The sequence below is a fragment of the Podarcis bocagei genome (genome assembly GCF_964188305.1).
Source record: "Podarcis bocagei genome assembly, chromosome: 4".
In the NCBI taxonomy this organism is placed as follows: Eukaryota; Metazoa; Chordata; class Lepidosauria; order Squamata; family Lacertidae; genus Podarcis; species Podarcis bocagei.
Genome location: NC_138128.1, coordinates 72,709,423 through 72,718,221, shown reverse-complemented (window position 1 = coordinate 72,718,221; position 8,799 = coordinate 72,709,423). Strand labels below are relative to the sequence as shown.

Here is an 8,799-nt window from a genome sequence, read left to right as displayed (position 1 = left end):
TTGTAGAGTATTTTAAAAATTAGTATAAGCAAGTGAACAGATTAGCAGGACTTGAATAAATTCAGCAGTATAAGTAGAAGTAGGAGTAGTAAGAAGAGTAGAACTTGGTAACTTGGAAGAGAGGGAAAATAAAATATATCAGAGAATGAGAGGAAGGGAAATCCTTAGGTGTTTTGTGTTGTGTCCTTGGTTTTTCATGGTTTTGTTTTCATTTTTCTTCATTTATTCTTTACTTTCTTTTTCTTTTTAATTGTATGTAAAAACACATAATAAAAATTACTTTCAATTACCCAGCTGATTAATTGACAAAGCACTGCAGCTGGAGGAGGAGCTGTGGATGGTTTTATGGCACCAGGGAAGCAGAGAAAGGTAAATCAAAGCTGGCTTGTGAAAGGTAAGTGGTGTTCCATTGAAATATCAGTAGGCATGTGCCAAAGAAAGCAGGCACCATTGTATCAAAGCACTGTGAGCTGCCTTTTCCCCTTCCCCATGCTCTTGATCCCGCAATATTAAAAACAAACAAACAGCTAGCTCTCTCAGGTACCTTCCTCAGCGCAATCACATATTTCACCCTTCCATGTATAATAGCATTTGCTTCAGCTAGCCAATTCATAACGCACTTTACCTTCCCAGAGCTCTGTTTTTGTGTGTTCCCATTTCTAACCACTCTTCCAGGTATTTGCAAACCCCTCTCTCCTATGCCTCTTGAAAGAATTGCTTTTCAGAGGATGCAAAGCATGGGGTGGGGAGCCACTTGTGTTTGGAAGCGGTGAGAATCAGTTCACTTGAGAAAACACGCTCAGCAGAGAAAAGGGAGCTTGAGAATCCCTGGATTCAGTTCTCGCCAAGCCAGGGCAAAAAGTTCGACACCACTCATGTGCCAGGTCAACAGCAGGTCGCCTTCATCTCATTAAATAAAACAGGATGAATGGGTATTCACTGCAGATCCTTATACAACACTTAACATTTTCCTCACTTTATGACGGAAGGTTAAGATGCTCCTGTCCTCTCAAGCCTATTACGTATTTGGCTACTGCTGCTTTGGTCTGTTTAAGAAGAATACATTATATAGCTGGCAGAGGGCAGCAGGATGCTCCCCAGTCCACAAGAACCAGCGCCTTGGAAATGAGCACGTGACCCTTCTAAGATGTTGCCATCAGAGTGGGCAGAGCTAGAGGCAAGGAAGTTGGCATCAGACAGTTGCTAGAGCCAACCCCCAGCATGGTTGAAGCTGACTTGGTGGTAGGGAGGAAGAAAATGCCTCCTGGCTCATCTAGAACATGGTTCTTCTGGACTGCAACAGTTTCAATCCAAATTAGCTCAAAAGAACAATGAATTCCTGTCCTGTTCTCAGGCTTTCTCTTTTTGCTCACCATCACCTCCATTTTCTATTGTCTATGTAACTTGAAGAGCAGGGAAATGATGTGTTGATTTCCATTGTAAACTTGGCTGAGCAGACGACCTGCTTAGATTGTCCTCATTGCTTAAAGCAGTGTTTCCCAAACTTGGGTCTCCAGCTGTTTTTGGACTACAGCTCCCATTATCCCTAGCTGGCAGAACGAGTGGTCAGGGATGATGGCGATTGTAGTCCCAAGTTTGAGAAACACCGGTCTGGTCCACTTTCTGACATTTGCTCCACAAGGAACTGGCCGTGGCGCTGATTTCCTGCAGTTAGGTCTGCCTTCCGCTGAGTTTCACCAGCACTCCTACAAGGTCCTGGCCTGAAATACAGATAGAGAGAAACACACATACAGTGGTACCTCGGGTTACAGACGCTTCAGGTTACAGATGCTTCAGGTTACAGACTCCGCTAACCCAGAAATAGTACCTCGGGTTAAGAACTTTGCTTCAAGATGAGAACAGAAATCATGCTCCAGCGGTGCGGCAGCAGCAAGAGGAGGCCCCATTAGCTAAAGTGGTGCTTCAGGTTAAGAACAGTTTCAGGTTAAGAACGGACCTCCAGAATGAATTACGTTCTTACCCGAGGTACCACTGTATCATCATCATCACCAGCACCACCAACACAGCAGTCCTTTTGCTAGTAATAATATAAAATAAATTCCCAACAGATGAGGCTGCTCGGTTCTGATGAGGTGGCTCCTTCCTTCTGCCGTTTTCCACTATCCTTTGCAATCGGCAGATATCTTTAACCTTCTGGGGTTGCCATGCTCTGGCACACAGTTCCTGCCATGTTTTTCCCCCCTCTGCTGACAAACAAATCATTCTGTGACTGAAATCACCGCTTGAGCATCCTTTCGAAAAACAAATTGTCGAGGAGACAGTAATCAATTTTGTGTCTCCATGTTATTACAGCTATAACCGACCCCTAAAAATTAACCTGTCTTTTGGGAATGCCCTTCAGCCAGAAGTGAGCAAATCTTATAAGAGGAGAAGATTCAGCCTTCGTCCCAGTCAAAGCAAGGGATGAGGTTCTCCACTCTTCCTGCAAAACGAGGAGCTTGCAGATGGCTTGCGATGCATCTAGCCACAAATCTCTGCACATCCAAAGAAATGCACCTGAACTTTAAAAACGAGGAGGGGCCACCACTGAACAGGACAACACCTGCTTGCATGCAGAAGGCACTAGGTCCAATCCATGGCATTAGCAGCTTCAAAGGGCAACGGAACCTGGCCGCAGCATCTGAAATCATGCCTGAAACTATGGAGAGCTGCTATCAACCAGAATAGGCAGCACTTTTCAATCACATTTCGATCCTGCCTTTGCTCCAAAAAGAGCCTAGGACAACAAACAAACAAGCAGTGAAACAATGCAATAAAAAAGTCAATTTTTAAAATATTTATGGCTTTTGATAAATATACTGCAATGGTGTGCAGAAATAAATAGTCCGACGAGACTGCTGAAAGGATAAAGAAAACTTGGGTATAGGTTTTACATGTGGCCAAGATGGAGCCAAGTAGTTAACACGAGCAGAAGCTGGCTCATACAGTGGTGCCTTGCAAGACGAAATTAATTCGTTCTGAGAGTCTTTTCGTCTTGCGATGCTTTTCGTCTTGCAACGCACGGTCCGTCGCAACTGCGCCTCTTCAAGCGGCTTTAAGAAAAAAGCGAACAAACTCGCAAGACGTTTTCGTCTTGCGAAGCAAGCCCATAGGGAAATTCGTCTAGCGAAGCAACGCAAAAACCGAAAAACCCTTTCGTCTAGCGAGTTTTTCGTCTTGGGAGGCATTCGTCTTGCGGGGCACCACTGTACTCATAACCAGGCATCCCCAAACTGGGCCCTCCAGCTGTTTTGGGACTACAACTTCCATCATCCCTAGCTAACAGGACCAGTGGTCAGGGATGATGGGAATTGTAGTCCCAAAACAGCTGGAGGGCTGAGTTTAGGGGTGCCTGCTCATAACTGACCTTGGAGAAGAAGCAGAAAGGAGGTAAGCCTGAAAGATGTGATCTACTTTACCAACAAGCATACTAAAGTGAATGGATCAGTGAGCAACAGGTTGCCTGTCTCTCTATCACCCTCTACTGGCTCAGGTACCTAAGTGCAAGCATTGTTGCTTTCCTTGCCGCGCCTAATAGATTTAGTTTTGGACAAGGCAGCAGAGGACAAGTCTTCAGTTATCTTCTCAGCAGCTGTGCAGGGTTAAGCCAAATGCTGTGATGTGGAAGGACACATGCAACTGCAAAGGAAAGCTAAAAGGCAAGTGCTCGATATGTAGCTTTTCATATGTGATAACGCAGGGGTGAGATGCTGGGTGTAGTTCTGAAGATGTCCACCACTATTATTGTCACCAGCATGGCACACATACGCTTGCCTTCTTGCCCTAGGTCTCATGCTTGGGAATTTGAATCCTGTCCATCCCACTGCAAATGGATCTTACCTCTGCCTCCTGGACTAATGTGTGGATTGGAACATAATTATTCTTTGGATTTCACACTTCTCCAAAGGGTGCGATGAGGCTCTTGATTCAGAAGAACGTGCCAATGTGCATTTAAAATGGGTATTTTAGGATCAAACACATTTAGAAATGCATGCACTGAAACGTATTTATTCGTTCCTTCAACTTTGAAGTGTTTTACCGGAGAGAGAATGGAGTGATGTGGTGAGTGTTAAGGTGATTGGTGAGCAATTGCATACTTGGATGTTGCGTGCTTAGTTTTGTGCAGTGCGGACGTGTGATTCGGTGTGGTGTGAATATGCAGATGAATGATTTTGGTGACCATACTTTGTGGCTTTAAAAATATATTTATGATATGTTTAGGGTGCTTTGTTGCCTGTTGATGTTCCCTGGACTGTTAAGTTTTGCATATGGTTACATTGCTTAGAGGAATGTATTTAATGAAGTTAGATAACATGTGGGATTGTCATGATTAATAGTGACCATAGTAAGGTAAAGGGACCCCTGACCATTAGGTCCAGTCGTGGCCGACTCTGGGGTTGCGGCACTCATCTTGCTTTATTGGCCAAGGGAGCTGGCATACAGCTTCCGGGTCATGTGGCCAGCATGACTAAGCCGCTTCTGGCGAACCAGAGCAGCGCACGGAAACGCCGTTTAGTGGCCATAGTAGTTCTACCTTATTGCGTTTCAGTTAAAGGTTTTGTATTGCGTTTCTCATGTTGAATGCTTTTGGGTGGGTTTGTAAACTTAGAGATTTCTGCTGAGAGATTTCTGTCGAAGTATGAAGCAGTGTATATAAAAGACATACATACCTATTTAAATAGCATGCTACAAAAAAATTCAATTTAAATACAATTTTTGTGCATGTTTTTCCACCCTTTTTGGTAGATTAATGCAGAAATAGGATGGAACGAATATATGAATAAACAGAGAAATAAATGGACTGGTTCATCCATTCCAAGTCCCTGGGATACAGGCCATAGAAGTTCACTGTCAAATCGAACCACCTGCTCAACAATTTAAAGAACAACTCTTCCTTCATATGTGTGCTTGACATTTGCCCCCCCTTTCCAGCTCTTCCTCCTGCTGTTGTATATCTCCTCATCTAACCAAAATACTCTTCTGAGTAGAATGTGAACAAAAACGTATGCATTCCATATTATTTTCGTCTGTCATGGATATAGAGGAGAACTATTGTAAAAACTTCTGCGAATTCCTGCAAATTTGCCATTTTCTATGGGCAACAGATTAGTACAATCTCAAGTGAGTTTCGACTACAGTGGTACCTCTGGTTACGGACTTAATTCATTCCGGAGGTCTGTTCTTAACCTGAAACCATTCTTAACCTGAGGTACCACTTCTAATGGGGCCTCCCACTGCTACTGCCACACGATTTCTGTTCTCATCCTGAGGCAAAGTTCTTAACCCGAGGTACTACTTCCAGGTTAGCGGATTCTGTAACCTGAAGTGTTTGTAACCCAAGGTGTTTGTAACCCAATGTACCATGGTATCATCTCCTGCACCAACCTCCGAAGCACAGCCAGCCTTCCAAATTCTAACATCTCCTAATTTCGCAGTGTGATTCTCCAGCCAAATAAAGTTGACAAAAATGCCCATACTGGGGTAAATGTATATATTAGGGGAAATAGCATACCAAAAAAAATAAGGTGTACAGTACAAAAAATGCACACTAAAATGCTGCCAATTTTTCATTTGGACTTTTTTTAATAAATAAAAAAACCAGCATTGGTGAGAAAATATGCAGAACCAAACTTCAGATTGGAAAAGAGAGAGAGAGAGAAACTGAGAGAAACCAAAAGTGACTCATTTGCCCATCCTGAATCACAGCAAACACCACCTGGACCTCTTGAGGAGTAAGTAATATTTTCAAGAGGTGAAACATGCTTTCCAGTTTAGATTATGGTCTGGCTCAGTGTGTAGAGATGCACAACTATTTCATTTGCACTTCATTTTTAAGCAAACCAGCCTGAATCACACTTTCCGGATTAATACACTGATGAGGGGGGAAATGTATTTCAGGGCAAAAGATGTATCCAAAAATGCTAATTTTATGCAATATAAATATATTAAAGCTCAAAGTCTGCACCTTAATAAATGTAAAATACATGATTTAAAATAATAATAATGGCATAATGATGAGCAAAATAGTTTACTTATTATCTTTATATCCTGCCTTTCCTCCAAGGAACTGAAGGTTGTGTACGCATTTCTTTCCCTCTCCATTTTAACCTCACAACAACAACCTTGCGAGCAAGGTCAGGCCAAGAGATACTGACTGGCCCTCATTCAGCCATGAAGCCCAAGGTCACCCAGTGGGCTTCATGGCTGAGTAAGGATTTGAACCCTGGTCTCCCAGGTCATAGTCTGGCACTCTAACCATTACACCACACTGGCCCTTAGGAATGAACACATGTGAAACTAACAAGAACCAGGAAGAGACTGGCCTGCCCATCATCAGTTGTGTTCAGTGAGTCCTTGGCACCATACGCAGAGCTGTTCAGGCAGCCTAACTTTACAAGGATGGCATCCCACCTGAGTCACTGTCACCTGAATGGTGCTTCAGATTGTCACCACAGTGCGCGGAGCCTTCCTACCTTTTCTTTTTAATGGGAACACTTGTAGGAGAAATTAACAAAAATGTGGCCGATTGGGGAGGGGGTGGGGAAGAGAGAGATGAGTAAAGGTGCTATTTCATTAGATGTCAGGCTTCCTTGCTCTGAAAGCACTTTTGCTCTGGCACTTTTTTCCTGCAGGCGATGATAAAGCTACTGATTAAATTTTAAAGAAACTGTCTTTGAACAAGTCAAGAGCTGGAACTGTAGGGGAATACATTATTTAAAGGAGAGGCCACGTGACTTCCAGGCTCCAGCACAGATAGCACTTGTCCTGAAAGTCCCAGGCTGCAGAGTCTCTCCACCACATAACGGCACTACTTCCAAGTAACGAAGAAGAGCCCTGAACTCTGATATATGCTGAAATAACTCATTTATTGCACCCTCTGACTGTAACTTTAACAAGGCTCTATTTTTATAGCTAATACTCTGGAAAACTATAACTCTTTACGACAAAGCACAAAACTCTGCAGGAAAATGGGGGCAGGGTGTGTGTCACATGAGTTCATCTTGCCTTATCCATCAGGGCCCTAAACAGATTTTCCACATAAAAATATATATCGCATGATGCCTGTAAAAACAAACAAACCCAGCTGTAAATAGCTAAACGCCAGCTCAATGGTATGACAATGGTATGATGCATTTGTGTGTGTGCAGATTTACGCAGCAAGATGACCGGCGGTGTCACAGTGACTTTTGGAAAGTTAAAATTGTGGCTGACGTTGCATCTCTTGTTAGGTGTGTTTGACCGTGGATTTGTATTGTTCGAGCCAAAGGAAAGTAAGCCTAGGTGAGTTTTTAGGTGCATGTTGGACCAGGCCAAGATCTGGACAGGGTGGAGATTTGTCAAGGTTGAAAGCCTATAGCACCGCGCCTCAGTGAAGTCTAGAGCTCATTGGGATTGGTAGGGTGGAAGGTAGGCAGGTCCAACAGCAAGAGGAAATGTTAGGCAGTGCCAAAGAATTCTGGTTTTGTTCCTTTCCTCAATGAATTCAAAGAGGAGGAAGCTGGCAGCCATTACCGCTCCTTAGATTGGTTGTAAGTATAAGGATGTAGATAGGCTGGCCAAGGGCAGGCTGGGCTCAATGCAGAAGTGACCCATATGTCCTAATGGACCCATCTCCCCCAGCCAGCCCTACCATTAAGCAATTTGAGGCAGCCAGCTCAAAGTGGTGGTAACTGAGCTGTGTGTGTCCTCTGGTTTGCCCGGTCCCCTCAACTCCCCTGAGGTGTAGTGGTGGTTGGTATCCCATTGCCAGTGCTGAAATAAAATTCTCAGCCACCAGCCTAGTTGGCCTCTGTTTCTAGAATTGAGCAGTCACATCTTGTCTTTCATTCCAGGTAGCAAATAACAAGCCCTGCCAGTAAAGCAAGGGTGGGGACCATGTGGCCCTCCAGGTGTTGCTGGACTCCAAATCTTATCACCCACAGCCAGCTTGGAAATGGTCCGGGATGACGGGTGTTCAAGTTCAACCTCATTTGTCGTTCCACAGGCTTCTCATCCCGGTTGTTAGAGGTGCTGGATGTAGCCTTATGTCTCTCTATCCAGGGGAGAAATAATCCCTGACAGTTGCCTGTCAGGAATTTGCTCCCTCAAGACATACTGGTGGCCACCAACGTGGACAACTTTAAAAGAGGATTAAACAAATTTGAGGAGGAGAAGGCTATGAATGGCTACTAACTTTGATGAATATGTTCCACCTCCACTGTCAGAAGAGTGTATGACTCTGAACACCAGTTGCTGGGAGGGAACTGCACTTGGAGAACGTGGTTGCACTTGTGTGCTTGTCATAGGCATCTGGCTAGGTTCTGCAAAGAGAGCACTGGACTACGTAGACTTTTGACGTGTACTCTTCTTACGTTCTTATTCCTCGTGGTCACCTGACATGCTCCCCATATTTGGGAGGGTAAGTCCACCTTCACCAGCACAGCTAAGTCAACAACTTGAAGCCCAAGTCTCATAAAGCAGACCTGCTCAAGATGTGACCCACCAACCACACCAAACATGTTCAGCGGTTGCACCCAGGGGGTTAATAAACATCCCAGGCTACACCTTCTGAAGTTCATCAGAAGCTGTAAAACCAAGAAGTTAATTGAGCTGCTGATGGATTGCATACATGACTAGTGGTGGGTAGTGTTCAATTTGGTGGGTCATAAGCTATGGATGCCCACTATAAAATCCCTGCTAACCGTAAAACCCTATGAATAGAATGGGGATGGGAAGGAAGGAAGGAAGGAAGGAAGGAAGGAAGGAAGGAAGGAAGGAAGGAAGGAAGGAAGGAAGGAAGGAAGGAAGGAAGGAAGGAAG

The 8,799-nt window shown here is 44.2% G+C and overlaps 1 long non-coding RNA gene across 1 annotated transcript; it reads left to right on the top strand.

The window, feature by feature from the left end:
- Positions 1-336: 336 nt before the first annotated feature.
- LOC308586086 lies at positions 337-7,113 on the top strand. Its single transcript, XR_014007745.1, has 3 exons — positions 337-369; positions 5,603-5,732; positions 6,633-7,113. It is a non-coding gene; the product is annotated as an uncharacterized lncRNA (long non-coding RNA).
- The last annotated feature ends 1,686 nt before the right edge of the window (positions 7,114-8,799 follow it).